An 18,740-nucleotide genomic window follows, 5' to 3' on the forward strand; every position below is an offset into this window, starting at 1 on the left:
TTTTCTGTCTTCAGATGTTTAAAGTTCTTTTTGCATGCCAGTGGTTGCCTACATGTTTAATACATGCAGTATCTCTGTATAGAACAGACGTGGTAGGTAAGAAGGGGTTTCTAGTACACAACGTATTTCCTTATATGGGTTATGGAGGCTGTAGCCAAGTTTCCTGTGTCCTGTCATAATAAGTACAAGTGTGATGAGAATCCCCTGGTCAGAATGCTGCTCAGTAGGGATGGCAGAAGTGGTGCCCTTGTGTGGAACAGATAAGGATCTATTTTCCACTTCTCCTACCCATATTGTACTGGATTACGGTATTTAATACTGTTGTGAGCAGTCAGAGCATGCAAACATTGAGGGCATAGGGTACTGATTCTTCTGAGTAAGAAGAAGGCAATACTTTATCATCTTAGCAGGACTCTTAAGCCATACAGGATTCAGAAAAGCATGTGCATGGAAAAAGGTATATCTTTCTGTCATGATATAGGTTTGCCTTCCATAAGTGCAATTCGTCATGTTTTGTGCCTTCCTAAGGCATAGAACATTTTCTTTGATGGGGCAGAAGAGGTTTTCTGTTGAGGGTTTCATGCTGCTTTTCCCCCATTATTTCTTGTGGAACAGGGGTATGTTGTGACGTAGTAAATTACAGCAGATAAAAACCTGAATGGTTCATCCAGTCTGCTCAGCAAGTTGCCTGGGCGGTAACTGTCACTCCCTGTAGGTTACCCACCCACCTGCCCTCCCCCACCTCATGCCTTCTGTTATGGGTAGCGACTGCCACTCCATGCAGGTTACCTTCTCCTGCCTTCTGTTAAGGGTAGTGACTGTCACTCTGTGCAGGTTGTCCCCCACCTCATGCCTTCTGTTATGGGTAGCGACTGCCGCTCCATGCAGGTTATCTTCTCCTGCCTTCTGTTAAGGGTAGTGACTGTCACTCTGTGCAGGTTGTCCCCCACCTCATGCCTTCTGTTATGGGTAGTGACTGCCGCTCCATGCAGGTTATCTTCTGTTAAGGGTAGTGACTGTCACTCTGTGCAGGTTGTCCCCCACCTCATGCCTTCTGTTATGGGTAGTGACTGCCGCTCCATGCAGGTTATCTTCTGTTAAGGGTAGTGACCATCACTCTGTGCAGGTTGTCCTCCACCTCGCACCTCATGCCTTCTGTTATGGGTAGCGACTGCCGCTCCATGCAGGTTACCTTCTCTTGCCTTCTGTTAAGGGTAGTGACTGTCATTCTGTGCAGGTTGTCCCCCAACTCATGCCTTCTGATTTGGGTAGCGACTGCTGTTCCATGCAGGTTACCTTCTCTTGCCTTCTGTTAAGGGTAGGGGTGTAAATCTTGTGATCGATCGTCTTAACGATTGATTTTGGCAGGGGGGGAGGGAAATCTGATCGTCGTGTTGGTTTTTGTTTTTTTTTTTTAATCGTTAAAAATCGTAAATCGGGGGAGGGCGGGAAAACCGGCACACCAAAAAAACCCTAAAACCCACCCCGAACCTTTAAAACAAATCCTTTAAAACAAATCCCCCACCCTCCCGAACCCCCCCAAAATGTTTTAAATTACCTGGGGTCCAGTGGGGGGGTCCCAGCGCGAGTTCCCGCTCTCTGGCCACAGCTGCATTAAGAGAAATGGCGCCGGTGGCTCTTTGCCCTTATCATGTGACAGGGCAAAGGTAGCGCCGGCGCCATTTTGGTTCCTGGCTCCCGACGTCACGCGTGCAGGAGATCGCCCCCGGACCCCCAGGGACTTTTGGCCAGCTTGGGGGGGCCTCCTGACCCCCACAAGACTTGCCAAAAGTCCAGCGGGGGTCCGGGAGCGACCTCCTGCACGCGGGCCGTATTGCTCAAACTCTCACAAAATAAAGTTGCAGATTCCTTGAATTCTGAGTAAAATCACATCTCATCTTATTTATTTATTTAAAATTATTTTATTCCGCTGCCTCCATATAATAGTTCGGTTATTCCCTAAACTTAGTGTGCCTAATGCTTATAGAATGTGAGGATTATGCCTTCCTAGCTAGAAAATAAATAAACCAAAATATATCTAAAAATCACCTTAATTACCCTTGCTAAAAAAAAAAAAAAAAAACAACAAAAACAAAAGACTATGCTTGTTCCAATTGACTGAATAAGAGAGTTGCCAAAATACAAACTCCTTGCAGAAAAAGAAAAAAATAATCTCGTTTCCTTTTTTTTCGAATTCAGCGAAAAAGGCTGAGATTCAATAATTACTTTGTTCCCCTTTCTTTCTTCTCTCTCTTTCTTTCTGCAAATCAAAGGAGACCCATCATTTTATATGTAATTAGTTAAGAACCTCTCTGGTGAGCAAATTAGTGGAATCACTGCTAAAACAGAGGATAGTGCAGTTTTTGGAATCCAATGGATTGCAAGATCTGAAGCACCATGGTTTTACCAGAGGTAAATTTTCTCAAATGAATCTGATCCATTTGTTTGTTTGGATGACCAGAGACTTGGATCAGGGGAGAGTTCTAGATGTAATGTATTTGGATTTCAGTAAGGCCTCTGATACGGTTCCACACAGGAGATTTATAATGTATTAGACTAAGGAATTTTACTTCCTGCTCATTCTGTTTCATTGTAAACCGGTTTGATATGCATTTTATGCAGGAAAATCGGTATAAAAAAACTTAAAATAAATAAATAAATAAATAATTAAATTGAGCGCCCTTGACATGGAGCCTAGAGTAACTGATTGAGTCAGAAACTGGCTGAGTGGAAAGTGACAAAGGGGAGGGGGGTGTTACTAATGGTGTGCCTCAGGTTTCAGTCCTGGGACCACTTCTTTTCAAGGTTCAGCCCTGGGACCTGTTCTTTTCAACATTTTTGTGAGCAACATAACAGGATTGTCAGGAAAGGTTTGTCTTTTTGCCAATGGTACCAAAACCTGCAATAGGGTAGACAGCCAGGAAGGTGTGAAAAACATGAGGAGAGATTTAGCGAAGCTTGAGAAATGGTCTAGAGACTGGCAACTAATATTTAATTTGAATTGACCTGATTGAAGTAGCAACCCTACACTCTGAAGTTTACAGAAATAAGACCAGGAGTGTCTTGAATCTTTGCTACAGGACTGTATAACTGAGACAAGGAACTTAAACAGTCCTTCTTTGTGATCTGGTTTATAACAGCATCCCAGCAAGAATAGGGACTTATCTGACTTCTTATCAAGAGCAAGTATGGAGGCAGAACGGGGAACAGCCCACTGCTAATAGGAAGAACAGTGGTAATTGTCTAAAAAAAACCAAACAAAGCAAAGAAGGTACCAGGTTGGGAAGAGCAGCGGCCTCCACCTTCCTTTGCAACTCCAATGGGAAAAAAGAAGCAAGTTTTAAAAAGTTCCAGGTCAAAGGCAAGAGGTGGAGGCTGGTGCGACTAGGCAGTGCATTTCAAAATGTGAAAGAAGGGGCAACAGTCACAGAGCACTCACTAGGAGGGGGGGGGGGGGAGAGAGAGAGAAAGGAGAGAGAGCACTTTGAAAGGGTGGCCATATTTCTATAGCTCTACTACTGTCAGAGGGTACTTTCAACTCAGGGTAGGGTTTGAGGTGCTACAGAAGCTTGCACTGACCCTGCTCCTATGTAGTGTTATATGAAGGGGTTCCAATCAGGGCTGGATTTAAGATTTTGGCACCTATAGGCAGAGTGTCACAGTAGCATCCCTTTGAAGATATGAGGAGCACATGGCTCTGTGTCAAGCAAAAGCAGGCCCCTATTTGGCCTGGATATTTGGTCCCTTGAAAATCTGATGCCCTAGGCAGTTGCCTATGGCTACATCTGGGCCTGGTAACATTTAGTCATTTTGAGCAGCATTAACACTGGTGATTGAAAGCATGGCAACGCACAGGAGAATAATTAGCTGGGGTGGGGGGAGTGGAGGCATTACTTATAAACTTGCATAACCTGCTGTCCAAAGGAGCTCTCTCATTCTGTGCCCAAGGCAAAAATATTTCTCCTCTATCTGCTTGCCATCTTTATTTTGAAATGCTCATGCTTCACTGTACTCTTAAGTACAGCAAAAGCGTCAAAGAAACCATTAGTTTATCAACACCATTAAATTATATAGCTATTTGCTAAGATATGACACAAAATACTACAAAATAAAATAAAATTTAAAAAATGAAAGTTAACTTTTTTATAAATAAGATATTGCGATATTTTCAATCCCAGAACTACAGTGACACATGCCAGGGTGTATATTCAAAGATTTGATTTGAGTCCTCAAGGAAAGGCAGAATGATCCACTTATATATACCCCTCACATTTATATGGGCAAATGAATTGGAAGAGTCCCATCTTTGTACCATGATTCTTTTTTGTCTTTAGAAAACAGGGAAAGGGGGTAACCGAGCACAGACCTAGGGGTGACTTGGAACCAATATCAGGAAATATTTCTTCATGGAGAGGGTGGTGGATGCTTGGAATGCGCTCCCAGAAGAGATGGTGAAGACAAAAACTGTTAATGAATTCAGAAGGGCATGGGACAAACATTGTGGATCCTTAAAGGTTTAAAGAAATGGGTGATGTAACATTTCTGCATGGGGGAAATCTGCACGAAGCAGTAGTTACTAGGGATGTGCAGCAGGGACGGATTCATCCCATTCGGTATTCGTCGGGACCCAAATCCGTTGCATCCATTTTCGGGGGACCCCGATTCGTCCATTAGTTACATATGGTATTCGTTTCCCATTAAAGTTGAAAAAACCCCCACCCAACCCTTTAAATTTAATTAACTACAACTCCCCACCCTCCTGACCCCCAAGACTTGCCAAAAGTCCCTGGTGGTCCAGCGGGGGTCCTGGAGCATTTTCCTGCACTTGGGCCGTCGGCTGCCGGTATTCAAAATGGCGCCAATAGCCTTTGCCCTTACTATGTCACAGGGGCTACCGGTGCCATTGGTCGGCCCCTGTCACATGGTAGGAGCAATGCCATGTGACGAGTGCAGGAGATCACTCCAGGACCCCCGCTGGACCACCAGGGACTTTTGGCAAGTCTTGGGGGGATCAGGAGGGTGGGGGTTTTATTCGTTAATGATACGTTGCATTCGTGGGGGTTCGCCATATGTTTCAGGACCCCACGAATCTAACAAATAGGGACCTATACATTGCGGATTGCGCATTTGTTCAAAACGAATGCACATCCCTAGCAGTTACTACCCTTAACAGAAAGAATGGGGGTAATCTGCACAGAGCGGCAATTACTAACATAAGCAAATTGCTAGGCAGACTGGAAGGACCATTTGGTCTGCCATCACTACTACTATGTTATTATGTTACTATGATTTTAATTAAATGTATTTTTCCTATTTTTAAGTGTCAACTACAGATCCCCACACTTGGTGAAGATTCCTTTACAAACCAGAGTCATTTCTGTGGCATTCTGGGTGATTTTTTCAGGTAGGAAAAATGATTTTAAAAAAACCAAAAAAACCCAACCCATATCTTTACAACATTTTTAATTTAATTTTAATTTAATGTCAACTTCAGTCAACTTGTATTGTCAGTCATCTTCCTGTGGAAGACACCACTAATTGGCTTTTCTGATACAATGTAACAGGTACATGTTATAGAACAAGCAGTGTGAGTGGCCTCAGTCCCCTTTTGCACAAAACACTTGGAAATGATGTTAAGTAATATTTACAAGTGGTGGTAAAAAAAATCTTGTTACCATAACTGGGAATTTTGGGGACTTCCTCACCCAGAGATTGGAGTTCAGAGAGGTGAGGTAAAGGAGTAATAGCAGTCAATGCTTTCTACTACGTATGATGGTGCCAAAAAATCACTATGTAGGCAATGATTTGCCTTTTCTGGAGGCAGAAGGTACCAAGGAAAGAAGCAAAAGGAAATGGCGCAACTCATCTTGTTGGTGACAGCTATATGTGGGAAAACTATACATTGATTTCTGGTAATATTATGCCCTGCTTTCTCTCTAGATTTTTCCTCCCCATCTCCCTCTTCTCCCTCGCTCATCATTCCCGCCACAGTGTCTTACCTCCCTCAGGTCTGCTTATGCTCCTCCTTCTTAAACCATTTGTGCAGGGCCTTGGCTTCTCCTCACGAGAACAGCACTGCCTGCCACTGCACCCTCCTTCCAGCAGTGCCATAGGGCTAGGGCTCTTCTTTGCTCGGAGAGGTGTTGTCTGCTGCTCTTCCCCAGCCCCATCCTACTTTGATCTGCTTTTCTTCTCATCTTTGTTCACTCTCCTCGTCTCCCTCTGCTCTCACCCCTCCTTCTCCCTTTCTGCTCTCCTTCTTCCCTTTGCTTTCTTTCCTTTAGTTCTTTGCTTCCCTATCCTTTCCCCGTGCTACTTCTCCCTTTCTTTCCCCCTTTCTTTTCCTCCTCTTTCCCAAAGCTCTTTTTCTTCCTTCCCTCTTTCTCTGTCTCTTACTCCAGAGTATAAATACTGCAGTACTGAGGTGTTGAAGTGCTTTCCCATATCTCCTGTATTGCTGGTCCAGTCTTCTTCTTCTTCTTCTTCACAGCTTAGTGCCTTGAGCGTTCCTGCTGAGAACCAATAGGCCATGGGGAGATACGAGTAGCACAGAGGCATAGCAGAGAAACGCTCTCTGTATTGCCAATGCTGCAGCAGTACTGTTTGTGCACAGCATTGGAGTGGGGAGCGGTGTCAGTGAGACAGTATAACTGACAGCATCCTGGAAAACCTGGGAGCAATCTGGGGTCAAGTCTCTGGACCCAGTCTCCAGGTCAAGTATGGAGAGATCCCATACTCCCTTAGTATATGGCCACTATGGAGGCAGAGCTGCCAAATGGCCCAATTTCTGCTGGAGACTTTTGGCTATTTCTAGGTTTTGAATATATATCCCCAGTGAGTAGTGACATATTAGCCTACTTTCCAAAGAAAAGGAAGCCTTATGAGATTGCTGTGTCAGTGTGTATCCCTAATAACTTTGTTGTTTGGGATCACTATCCTGTCCACTCTAAATTTTCAGGACACATCAGTAGGGACATGAGGACTCTGACAGGGGTTCTTTTTAATTCCACACATATACAAGCATGCATGTCCTGGAAAGTAGGCTTCTTTAGTTCTGGGTACAACTTCTTGTTCAGTCATGCTTCTTCCATTTGAAATCACCACTTGAAGTTCAAAAAATGCATCAAACATGGATGTGATAAAAGCCAGGATTGATTTAAAGACTGCTTGCAGAAACCATGTCACTTGGCATGTGGGGTTGACATAAACAGCAGGCATGAGAAAGGTATTGGAAATAGAGTAGCAGTGGCAGATGCTTATGTGACATGGTCTGTATTAGGATTCAAATGCTAACATCAAAGACACATGGGGCGGAGATATCAAAGGCTGTCTCCCATTCTGTGCCCCTAGGACAATGACACATCTATTCTCATGCTTTAGATTTGCATAACTCACTCTTCTTCCTCAACATCCAGTGAGGACTACACTAACATCCACACTACAATGCAAAACTGAAACAAAAATTGAAAGTCTGAATCAGAGACTCAAGTCCCATGAAAGTCTAGAACAAATAAATGAATTTCATTTCCAGCGGTATATGTAACTTTCGCAATGTATTTCAATATGTGTATTTCCCAATTCCTGGTCCTGCAAGAGAGAAAAAAAAAAAAAGCTGTCATCTTTTCTCTCTCTTTCCTCCCACAACATGCTCCTGGGGAAATTATGTGCAACTGCACCACCCAGAATTTAACTAGAATTCCTCTCCTACACAGAACTCTGTATTTTCTGGACAAAATTTGGAGCCAGCAGGATCAGCCCAGGCAACTTGGAAACAGGAAGCAGCTGCATCACCTAAGTGGCCCTGAAGATGGAGGTGGGGTTAGTAGCTTGAAAGACTGAGGCAGTGTTAGTGGTGGCTATGCAGCCATGAAGATGGACTCGCTGTTAGTGGTAGATGAATGGCCAGGAAAATAGAGATGATGGCCATAGGACTGTGCAGCCCAAAAGATGAAGGCAATATTAGCAGCCTGGAAGACAGAGGAGGCTGCAGCATCTGGCCAGGATGGAGGAGGGAGGGAATGAGAAAAAAACACGCTATACAGAGCGGGACCGAAGCACATACCAAATTTTTATAAACAATCTTTTTTTATTACAAAATTTTTATTATTCTTGAGATCCCTCAATACAAATATAAATTTAAGAATAATTGCACATTATATCTACTTAACATATCTCTCTATACCATTGTCATATAACCTAATATCTGTAGACACACATTTAATACATTTAAAAAAAACCCAAATATTTTATCTCACTCATACCCCCATACACACCCATTCAAACAACTCAATCATAAAAATACCTGAGCATTTACCACTAATAAGACAAACAATATCATAAAAATGAACCCTCAAGATTCACACACATTTCCCATCAATAATTCATCTATCACCCCAATATATTCACTTGTTACAATATATCCTTTACAATATGCCCCTCACTTCAGCGTGTTCTTTATTACAAGGGCCTTGTTGGAATATATTGTAAAGAACATCGTAATAAGGGAACACATTGCAAGAAATACATCGCAATAAGGAAAATATACTGGGGAGAGAGAGAACTGGAGAGGGAAGCAGAAAGAGAATACAAGGGGCCAGACAGAAAGAACTGGGACCTGGGGGTAAAGACAGAGAAAACTGGGGATCTAAGCCTGGGTGGGGGATGGGTGCAGAGAGTGAGAGCTTAAACAAGCCAAGCATCTTGTCTCCGACAGTGGCCAATCTAGTAAGATCACAAAAATAGGTCCAATTCTTCTTTCTCCTAACCAGGATAAAAAGTGTCTTTCCCAAGTCTACATGGCTAATAGTGGTTTATGAACTTTAATTCCAGGAACTTGTCCAGACCTTTTTAAACCTAGCTACATTAACTGCTTTCACCAAATCTTCTGGCAACAAATTCCATGGTTTAATTGTGCACTGAGTAAAAAATTATGTTTTCCAATTTATTGTAAATATGCTACCTATTAGCTTCATGGAGTGTCCCCAGTTCTAGTACTATTTGGTAAATAACTGTATCCTATTTATCTGTTCCACCCCACTCATGATTTTATAGACTTTATCATATCTCCTCTCAGCCATCTCTTCTCTAGGCTGAAGACCCCTAACCTGTTTAACCTTTCCTCATAGGGGAGCCATTCCCCCACTTTTATCAATTTGATTGCCCTTCTCTGCACCTTTTCCAGTTCTGCTATATCTTTTTTGAGATGGGGGTGAACAGAATTGTACACAATACTCAAAGTCTGGATGCATCAAGGCATTATGATATATTCCATTTTATTTTCCATTCCTTTCTTTATAATGCCTAACATTATATTTGCCTTTTTTGAACGCTGCTGCACACTGATCCAAGGATTTCAAATTACTGTCCACCGTGACTCCAAGATCCTTTTCCTAGGTGGTGATATCTAATAAGGGAACACAGCATCATAATTTGTAGTATTCTCCCTATATGCATCATTTTGCATTTGTCCACATTAGATTTCATCTGCCATTTATGTTTAAATCTGTTTATTGATTGCATGCATTCACCAAAGTAATGATCGAATACATGAACAGATCTGGCAGTGATTTGACTCTGCACACTGCCAGGTTAAAGCTGCAAGTACCTATAAACAGTAGGGATGTGAATCGTTTTTTGACGATTTAAAATATCCTCCGATATATTTTAAATCGTCAAAAATCGTTAGAGGCGATATTTAATAGGAATTCCCCCGATTTATCGTCAAAAATCATAAATCGGGGGAAGGGGGAGGGCGGGAAAACTGGCACACTAAAACAACCCTAAAACCCACCTCGACCCTTTAAAATAAATCTCCCACCCTCCCGAACCCCCCCAAATGCCTTAAATTACCTGGGGTCCAGTGGGGGGGTCCTGGTGTGATCTTTTACTCTCGGGCCTCCGGTGCGTTGTAGAAATGGCGCCGGCGCCATTTTGTTTTTTGTCCCCCGACGTCAGGAGCGTAGGAGATCGCTCCCGGACCCCCGCTGGACCCTCAGGGACTTTTGGCCAGCTTGGGGGGGCCTCCTGACCCCCCCAAGCTGGCCAAAAGTCCCTGGGGCTCCAGCGGGGGTCCGGGAGCGATCTCCTACGCTCCTGACGTCGTTTTGCCGTACAAAATGGCGCCGGCCATAGCTGGCACCATTTTGTACGGCAAAACGATTCGAGTGCAGGAGGTCGCTCCCGGACCCCCGCTGGACTTTTGGCAAGTCTTGTGGGGGTCAGGAGGCCCCCCCAAGCTGGCCAAAAGTCCCTGGGGGTCCAGCGGGGGTCCGGGAGCGATCTCCTACGCTCCTGACGTCGGGGGACAAAAAACAAAATAGCGCCGGCGCCATTTCTACAACGCACCGGAGGCCCGAGAGTAAAAGATCACACCGGGACCCCCCCTCTGGACCCCAGGTAATTTAAGGCATTTTGGGGGGGTTCGGGAGGGTGGGGGATTTATTTTAAAGGGTCGAGGTGGGTTTTAGGGTTGTTTTAGTGTGCCGGTTTTCCCGCCCTCCCCCGATTTACGATTTACACGATATTTAAAAAAACAAAACCGTGACGATCCGATTCCCTCCCCCCCCAGCCGAAATTGATCGTTAAGACGATCGATCACACGATTCACATCTCTAATAAACAGTAAGGATTTTCCACATTTACAATCCTTCCTCCCTCCCCCTCCACCCAAATCCACTCCCAATTTAGAGGGTTTAATAACAATAGCTCCAAGAAATGTCAACAGCTCTCTTGTATCTGTCACACCACCTGTTGTTCAGATAAACGTAATATCATTCAGAATTAAGCTATGGGTTTTAAGAGATGATTGAATATAAATTTCCCAGATCTGCAGGATAGTCCTTCTTCTATAGTCACATTGACTCAATGTACTTCTCCCTTATGCACAACTGTTACACAGCATTTTTTAAGTGCAATAAGGTGGGGGCTTCCACTAATAGCCATTTCTGTAAAATGACTTTCTTCGCTAGCAAAAGAACTTTTCTTCCACAATCTAACATAATTGTTAGTAAATGGGTAGGCCCGTAAGTCCTCAGGCAAGAATACCCAGGGATTTAGTGGCAGATTAATCCCTGTGATCTTGGCAATATATTGGCTTGCCCCTGCCGAAAACTGTTGGACAGGGGAACAAAATTGATGTCTCAAGGTAACCTCCAATGTGTTTGACATTAATACATATACTAGATGGAGATATTGTCATTGAATGTGCTCTTTTTGACAGATATAAAAGCATGTGAGGAATTTAAATTGTGTCTCTTGCAATTATACATTTGAAGTTACAGAACCAATCCTGGCAAAGCATTTATAAAAATGAATATTGTCCAGGTCCAATCTAGTTCCCTTCCCCAGTCTAGCACCACCTTAGCATAGAAAAGAGTAACTTTTTTACTCTGAAAGACCTTGTTAAAAGAAGGAGAGAGTGTGTGTCGGCTCAGGTCTTCGAGGTCAAATAGATCCGCAAATAATTCCCCCTCTGCAATTCCCGGAGATCTAGAGAGATCAATCGGCAAACCTTTTCTGCTGGAAAGAAATCAGTAGAACCAAGGGTCACGTAATGAAACTCCAGGGAGGACAACTCAGAACCAACGTCAGGAAATATTTCTTCACAGAGAGAGTGGTGGATGCCTGGAATGCCCTTGGTGAAGACAAAATTGGTGAAATATTTCAAAGGGACATGGTATAAACACCATGGATTCCTAAAGGCTAAAGGATGAAAATGAAGAAAAGAGTGCATGGGGATAACTTGCTGGTGTGGCGGTTACTACTCTTAACCAAAAAGCCTGACACTTTGGATGCATCTCCAACATTGCTCTCTGCTTCAATGGCAAGAGGTAACAGGGAATTGGACTCAGACAGCAACCAATAAGGGCCCTGACTTTGACAGTTTGGGAAACTAAGTAAGTGGGTGACCTGTATGGTATTGCTGGGCAATCTGGATGGTCCTTTTCTGCCGTCATTTTCTATGTTTCTATATAATGTCTGGCCTGCAAGAAGACAAACAGCTGTTTACTCTTGGTATTGAAGTCATGTTGTAGAGTCTGAAAAGACATGATAGTTCCCCCTTCATCCAATAGGGATGAGATATTCTGAATACGTTTGTTGGGCTAGTCTTTAAAAATGTGGGAACATATATCTGGAGCAAAATCCTTGTTTATTTATTTATTTATTTATTTAACAGTTTTTTATACCGACCTTCATAGTAAATAACCATATCGGATCGGTTTACATTTAACATAGGGTATAACTGAAGGAACAATTCAGGTAAACAATAAATAACCATAGATAGGAATAAGTCACAGTTACAATCAACGGGAGTCAAGAACTTGGAAGCTTAAAAACAAGCTGGAAGGAAGATAAAGGCAAGTATTAATTATGAAAGATACGATAGAGAGAACGGGTTAAAGCTTGAAAGTGCTTTAACCTGGAGGTACCAGAGTCCATAGTTCATGAAAATAAATGCCAAGGCCGGATGAGAGTGGAAGCCATTAGTGATTGTCTGGAGGATCGGAGAAGGGGGTAACATTTGGTAACATTTTCTGCCATTAATTGTTACCAATTAATGGCAGAAAATGAGAGATTCATTAATTTAAATGTAGCATATTATTGAACCATCGCCAAGCCTTAACAAGAGGTACAACTAGGATGCTGCCATGAACCTGAGTGGGCAATACTAACCAGGGAACATGCAACACATAGCAAGATGCCATCTGCCATTTACTTGCCCAAGTCCACCAGCTCGCAAGTTCCTCTTGCGATTCCTCACAATTGGTTTGTATCTAGCTACTTTGAATAATTTTGTGTCATCTAAAAATTAGATAACCTCACTCATCACACCCTTTTCCGGATCATTTATAAATATATTAAAAAGCACTGGTTCCAGCACTGATCCTTGGGGCACTCTACTATTGACCTTTCTCTACTGAAAGAAATGACTGTTCAGACCTATTTTATTTCCCATCTTTTAGTCAGTTACCACACCACAATGGGACATTACCTCCTATTCCATGACACTCTAATTTCCTGATGAGCCTTTCATGAGAGACTTTGCCAAATGCTTTTTGAAAATCCAGTTACACTGTTAACAACCAACTCACTTGTTAACATGTCTGGGAAGGGGGGACACAGCGAGGAATTTGGGTGAGGGAGCGAAAGAGGGACTGGAGGGTGGGGGAGGAGGAGCAAAGACCTGGAAGCAAAAGATAGGGGAGTAAGCAGAAATAGGGGGCAGAGAAAACTGAGGTGGGTCATACATGGGTGTAGGGGGCAGGCCTTAAGATGGGGGAAATTGCACAAACAAAATGCAAATTTGGCATCCCCAAGTAATGATTGCATTCGATATTGCATTTTAAATTATTTATTACTGAAAGACAGTGATTATATTATGTTCTGTGGATAAATAAAGTAACCAGAATTTTGTAATATTGGGCGCACAATGTTTTTATTTACACAGAAATTTTATTTTTTTTGGCGCAGAATTACCCCAGGAGTAAATCACACACCACCAGCTGATTCAAATTCAGAAAACTTTATTGAAAGGACAGTGTCTAGATGTGTTGTGATTCAGTACATACGCGCACGCACTTTCTTTGCTCTTTCTTACGCAACTGAACCGTAACAAGTTTCCACGCTTTTGAAAACTGTGGCTCTTCAGGTTCGCCATCCATGCGCAGGCGCACAACGTCACCACCTTCGGATGAGTAGGGGGTGGACGGGCTGGGTCGTTCCCAGCCTCTCTTTGAGCTAGTGACCCGCTGCCTTTGTACTCAACGGTGTTTCTAATTGGTTTGCCTGCGCGTTGTCCTGCCCCTTTTGTTTTCCAAAAAGATGGCAGTGGGGATTGAGCGTTTCTTTTGGTTGTCAATAAAGTTAAACGAAAACTTTAAAGCAACGGAGAGTTTCCTGGATTTTTCCCGCCTCGAAATGCTGGAGGGCAGCAGACTGTGTATGGAGAGGTAAAAGCGTTATATGTTTGCTTCCTCTCGTTTACCTTTTTTTTTTTTTTACCCATTATTTGTGCAAGAAGCAGCACTCTAAGGAAGTTTTTATTTTTGGGGGTCATCGGGAGCGCGAGCGAAGCCTTGGTATCAGTGCTACGAAATGGGACCGAAAGATAAATGCCTGGGCTGCTCGCGGAGGAGCAGGAGCCGGCAGCCGAAGGCGGGGAGGGTCCCGCTCTTCAGCTCCAACTGGGAGGGACGGACGGAGGGGAGAGGATATGCTATAGCTTAGAATAGGTTGGGGTGAGTAGAGAACAGAGAATACCAGTAGATGGAGGGGAGGAGAGGGGGTACAGGATTAAAAGATGAAAGCAGTGACGGATGTAAAATAGAGAATAAGCAAACTTTAGGGAGCGACTCCCCTCAAACGCTTCAGGTGCTAGTACCGAATTGTGCCCCCGAACCACAACTAAGCAGGCAAGCTACGTCTATGACTTGAGGTGGTTTTTTTTTTAGTACTTTTCAACAAGGCGTATGGAAAAAAAAGTGAAGTAGCTGTTCAATGCGTGTGCCCAAAGGCAGGCTAACGGTTCACTAATCGCCTTGAACGTTGGTGTGAATGTTAAGCCTGGTTATATAAGTGTTGCTATTCTGAATGATCAGCACTATAACAGACCTTCCTTCCAGTGGCACTCTATAGACATACTGAGCAGTACCTGGTCAACCTCCTACCTACACCTGCTCATACAGGGTCAGGATTTTTCCTATTTAGGGACATATGCTAAACATTTTTTCATAGAGACAATCATTCTTATAGGAATTCTGTCAAAAAACATTACAACTTAGATGTACTATATTCTAAAATTCTGCATACTTTCAGGCTGATCCAATAAATCAGCGTGGAAAACGGGTTCTCAGTGTTGAGCGCCCGGTTTCCTAATGTGCATCCAGTCACCTCTCCTGGGTGCGTGTTTGAATATTTAACAGGCCGATACAGTACAGTTAACAGTGCGCTCCGGTGGAGCGCACTGTTAACCTGCGATTGGACGCATGTTTTGGACGCGCTAGCTTTACCCCTTATTCAGTAAGGGGTAATAGCGAGTCCAAAACGCGCGTCCAACCCCCCGAACCTAATAGCGGCCATCAACATGCAAATGCATGTTGATGGCCCTATTAGGTAGTCCCGCGTGATACAGAAAGTAAAAAGAGGTGCTAAGGACACTAGCACATCCCTAGCGCATCTTTTTTGACAGGAGCAGCGGCTGTCAGCGGGTTTGACAGCTGACGTTCAATTTTACCGGCGTCGGTTCTCGAGCCCGCTGACAGCCACGAGTTTGGAAACCGGACGCCGGCAAAATTGAGCATCCGGTTTTCGACCCACAGGCCTATTCCAAATTTTTTTTTTTACCTTTCGGGACCTCCGACAATATCCCCATGATATTAAGTCGGAGGGTGCACAGAAAAGTAGTTTTTACTGCTTTTCTGTGCACTTTCCCGGTGCCCGGAGAAATTAGCGCCTACCTTTGGGTAGGCGCTAATTTCTGAAAGTAAAATGTGCAGCTTGGCTGCACATTTTACTTTCTGTATCGCGCGGGACTACCTAATAGCGCCATCAACATGCAAATGCATGTTGATGGCGCAAATGCATGTTGATGACGCCGGCAAAATTGAACGTCAGCTGTCAAACCCGCTGACAGCCGCTGCTCCTGTCAAAAAAGATGTGCTAGGGATGTGCTAGTGTCCTTAGCACCTCTTTTTACCACCGGCCCTAATTTTAATAAATTAAAGTACTGTATCGTGCGCCGGGAGAGCAGGCACTTGCCTGCTCTCCCGCAATTTTACTGTGTCTGCCCGTAAATGAGGAGTTGCGCTGCCAAGGAGGCACTAGGGACAAATGTGCACCCCTAGCTTTGCCTCAGCAGCAGGTGCCCAGGGGAGGTCGACTGTCAGTGGGTTAGGAAAATGAATGCTCAATTAAATGTCCCTTTTCCTAACCTGACCAGCATGCTTTTATTTTATTTTTTTTTACATTCTGTTTTTTGTTCCTCTGACTTAATATTACCATGATATTAAGTTGGAGGAAGTACAGTATCTTCTGTTTTTCTGTACACTTTTTTGGGCTACTCAGAAATTAACGCCTGTGTCTGTGGAGAATAGCTAATAGCCTCATCAACATGCATTTGCATGTGGGGGGGGTGGGGGTTGGACACTCGTTTTGGATGCACTAAGCCCCTTATAGAATATGGAGTTGTGGATGCATGTCAAAACCTGTGTCCAACCAGAGGTTAAACAGCGTGCTTGGCCGAGTGCACTGTATTGGATCGGCTTTTTATGAAAATACATTAAAATGGTATTTGAGTAATGTAAATAATACAAAAAAGTTAATAATGATGTAATGTGTTAAAGATTTTGGGTGCAGAATTTAATAGTATATCATAATTAGGGTTTCTGGCTTTGAATTTTAATTTGGCACTCTGCGGTGCCTAAGAAGAATGCCAAGGTGCATGCAGCACTGATTAATTATAGCTACAGATAGTTATGACAACACAGTAGTGTGTCTGGTTGTCACAAATGCCAGCAATAGCAAAATGTCAGTGCTGCTTTGTGTTCTTTTCAAGCTCAATGGCTTGCCAAATCAAAACATTTGAAAACCTTAAGAAAGTAGACTATACTTCCTCAATCGTAGCCCATCCTCACCACACACATTCTTTCCTGCCCCGAGCTCAAGCCTGTCTGCACCAGTCTGTCCCACTTTCCTCCCATCCCTTGCTGTGATGCAAGCAGCCAATGCTCCCCCCAGAGCTGTGGATTTGAGCTGAACAGTGCTCCTACTCTGACCCTGGTCTTATGAGACCAGTGCAGTAGTAAAGGGCATCGTGTGGCCCAAACAGCTGTATGGTGCTAGGACAACATTTTGTTCCAGATGCTGTATTGGAGCAAGGGGAATGGAAGAGAGAGTGGAGAGTCTGAGGACCCCAGTGACTCCCTTTTGTATTGCTTGCTCTCAGTTTATGCAGTCATCTGTGCAATTTTCTTTTCTTCCCCTTCCTCCCCCCCCCCCCCCCCCCCCCCCCAACACCAAATGAGAATACATGTAGGAATCCATGGAGGTCTTAAATTCAGTGAAAAATAATTATAATGCAGAGCCTGAATTCTGTCTCTGCATTATTTTCAGTGATTTTACACTTATAACTGTAGTTAATCTTGCAAATGTTTGTGTCTATGGGGAATAAAGCTTAGTACATCTGGCATTTAGATAGGTTTGTGCATACCTGCCTCAAGCAGTAACTCTCACATGCATAACTTGTCTCTGTCCCCACAAAATCGCATGTATGCTCTGTTTTCCTGTAACACAGTCTACTGTCCCATCATTTCTACTAACATTTCCTTCTCTTAAACATAAAATCCAAAAAGTTGAAAAGCACTAGAATATCCATCATGTGCATGTTTTTCACTTTCTCTTTTTATTTCCATCCCCTGTTCCCCCAACCCTCTCCTGGAGGCACACCTAGCCAGTCTGGTTTTCAGGATATTCATAATGAATGTACTTGAGATTGATTTGCATACATTGGAGAACCAGTGTATGCAAATCTACCTCCTGCATATTCATTGTGACAGTCCTGAAAACCCTGCTGAATAGGTGTGTTTCCAGGAGAGTGTTGGGAAAAAATTGCCCCACCCAATCACTACTACTATCAAGTAATAAGAAAATAAGCACTTTACCAAGTTTTTGGGTTTTTTTTTGGGGGGGGGGGGGGTGTAACCAGTGGCATAAGCTCAATCAAATGAAGGGCCCCCAGACTGTAGAAGCTCTGCCTCAGGAGATTGGAGAGCAGCTGTAAGTGTACCCCCCTTTGTGTCTCTCCTTCTGCACATGCAGAATTTATGCCTCTAAGTGCTGCCCCACACTTCTATACTGTGTATGGCTAACTGGAAAATATTTCTCTATACTGGAGCTTCCCAAACCTCTAAACTGGCAGCTAGTTGTGTTTCCAGGGTACCCATAACAAATATGTATGAGACATTTACATACAGTATATGCACATTTCTCATGCATATTCACTAGGGACATCCCAGCTGCAGTGTCTTCTAGAAGCAGGGGAGATCCTGGATTCTCTGCAGTGAGAACTGTTGTCAACTGATAATAGAACCCACTTGGGAGGAGGGTGATACTGCACCTGGTTTTTATCAATGGGAGGACAATGTTTCTGAAGTTATAGTGGAGAGTCATCTGGGATCCAGTGATTTTCAGATGGTGTGGTTTAATATGAGAGCTCAGGAAATACAGGTTCATTCAAAGATGAGGGACCTAGATGTCAGGAAAACTGACTTTGTTAAAAAGGGAAGTTCCTCAAGGAGTCATCCGGATGGAAAAATCTAGGGGAAGAAGAGCAGTGGGCAAAACTAAAAGGACATATAAGGGCAACTAACCTATTTTTATGAAAGTAAATAGAGGAAAAAAGGGTGCTATGGTTTTCTAAAGAAGAATCTGGAAAGGTAAAGAGAAAAAAGTTAGCATATATAAACTGCAAGAGATTGCAGAAAATGAAGACAGGTGACTACCTGGAAAATCTAATGGAAGAAAAAATAGCTAATATGGTTTAAACTTAGCAAGACTTTTTTAAATTAGATATGTTGGTGATAGGAGGAAGGGCAAAGTGGCATTGTAAGATTCTGAGGTGGAAGGGAGGAATATTTATAGGCTGATGAAAATGTGTTTTTGCTTAATAAATATTCCATGTTTTCTTGTGGGAAGGTCCAGGAGCCAGGACCATATAAAATAAACAGAAATAGGATTGGAAGTGA

General features: G+C 43.3%; 1 protein-coding gene across 7 annotated transcripts in view; it reads left to right on the top strand.

Moving 5' to 3' along the window:
- The window catches only part of RBBP8 (RB binding protein 8, endonuclease), a 379,857-nt gene that overhangs the window by 10,165 nt on the left and 350,952 nt on the right, over positions 1–18,740 (top strand). For 4 of the 7 annotated variants that reach the window (XR_003854777.1, XM_029591118.1, XM_029591120.1 and 1 more), the window contains exon 2: positions 5,322–5,404. The exons of 1 other annotated variant lie outside the window; for it this stretch is intronic. The gene's annotated coding sequence lies outside the window, so the exon portion shown is untranslated. Of the gene's footprint in view, positions 1–5,321; positions 5,405–13,766; positions 13,950–18,740 lie in introns of those variants that run through there. 2 more of the 7 variants (XM_029591124.1, XM_029591119.1) reach the window with 2 other exon arrangements.

The sequence above is a fragment of the Rhinatrema bivittatum genome, chromosome 2 (assembly GCF_901001135.1).
Source record: "Rhinatrema bivittatum chromosome 2, aRhiBiv1.1, whole genome shotgun sequence".
In the NCBI taxonomy this organism is placed as follows: domain Eukaryota; kingdom Metazoa; phylum Chordata; class Amphibia; order Gymnophiona; family Rhinatrematidae; genus Rhinatrema; species Rhinatrema bivittatum.